We start from the raw sequence: 1,757 nt of genomic DNA on the forward strand, positions 1-1,757 counted from the left end.
TTTTTTACCAATTTCCTCCAAGCACTACGTTTAGGGCACTTATCACTCGCAAGTCCTCCATTGATGATGGCTGCGGGATAAAATCATCGAGCATACGTACAACAGTAATGACCCATCGCAACTGTAAGTGGTAAGCACTGTTTCAAGAATCGTGCTCTTTGGTATTTCCGGTACCTTTGTGTGCGGTATGTGCATTTGACATTTGATATGTACATTCTGCTCAAGCACTTAAAATAAAAATGTTTCAGAACCTTAATGTGTCCTTGTTAGGTCGTGCATGTTTCTACAGCATGGAGAAGGACTGAGACAACACACGCTATGTACACATCCACCTTGGACTTTAAGGTGAGGTCACGATCACTCAGCAGCCTCTTTTCCAGTTTCTCAAACGCGGCAGAAGCCTTTCGAATGCGGATATATATCTCGACATCCAAAGCTCTTTTGCTGAATAAAACACTTCAAATGTAGACAAGGACATCAACCACCTCAAGCCCAGTACGATTAACTAATATGTTTGGCCAAATCTACTCCTCTCCAGAGGAAGGAGTGAACATTACCTCAGTTTTTTTCAAGAAAATTTGGAGCCAAAATAAATCACAGGATCGTGAAAAGTCGTTCAGATTCATCTGCATGCCATACTCAGTATGAGAGATCAAGTCTGCGTAATCTGCATAAAGTTCTCTGATAAGATACTGGAACCCTTTGGCTTTAAGATTGGTTGAAAACTTTTGCAGATATCTTGAATTACAATAGAACACCTACATTAGAACCTGAGAATGTATGCCTCGTAAAAAAAGCGTTTGTTGCCTGAAGAGGTATCTAGTTACTAAACACTAAAAGACCGAAACATGTTCATAACTGTGTAGCAACCAATTACTGCTCATGTAAAGACAAATATCACAATATATATATATATATATATATATATATATATATACATATAAATATATATATCCATTCACTCAACTGGTTTTCTGTATCCCCGCTCATCAGCGCGACTAGACTAGCACCCATGCCTAGACATGGATTGACCTTACAGAATCTAGTTGATAATCAGCAGTTACAACCTCTGCCCCATCGGAGCGATGGTTGTAAACGACCTCATCAAATATCCATATATGTAGGCACACGCCCACTGGTTGTACAGTACTCGAGCTGTTTGTTTATTTATAAACAAACATAAAGATCTTTGCAATCATATTAAATTTAGATTTCACTTACCACAAAATGATTTCATTTTTTCACATGTATTTTTTTCAATTGTTAATTTTTCATGATTTAATTGTGATCTAAAAAGAAATATTCACTTCGAATGTGCCCCTGTTTTACACACGTATCTACAACTAGTTTTATAAGCTGAACATGTTTTTACTTTTGCACTAACTCTTCTTTAATGCACTTCTGTTTTTAAGTTGTATAACGTTTTAATATTGATCAAACTCGAACTTCGCTCTTTAATCATATTTTCCCGAAAATTGATTTTCGATACTCTTCAGAAATATTGCGATACAAAACATCCGTAAGCCCAGTCTCAAATACATCAAGTATTACCGGAGGAAATTTAAAATAAATCGGCGCAACCATTTACGATTACGCATGGAACGAACTCTTACACATACAGAGACAAACTTTTTTCATGTATATAATGCTCCCTATTTTGGGCTGAGCATATTGGGAAGTGATACACAATTTGCCATTAGTGTATTAAGCGACGTTTTTTGTGTAATCAAATGGAGCGGAGCCATTTGGACGATGTC

This window comes from Euprymna scolopes, chromosome 37 (assembly GCF_053919585.1).
Source record: "Euprymna scolopes isolate OS-2025 chromosome 37, ASM5391958v1, whole genome shotgun sequence".
Classification (NCBI taxonomy): Eukaryota; Metazoa; Mollusca; class Cephalopoda; order Sepiida; family Sepiolidae; genus Euprymna; species Euprymna scolopes.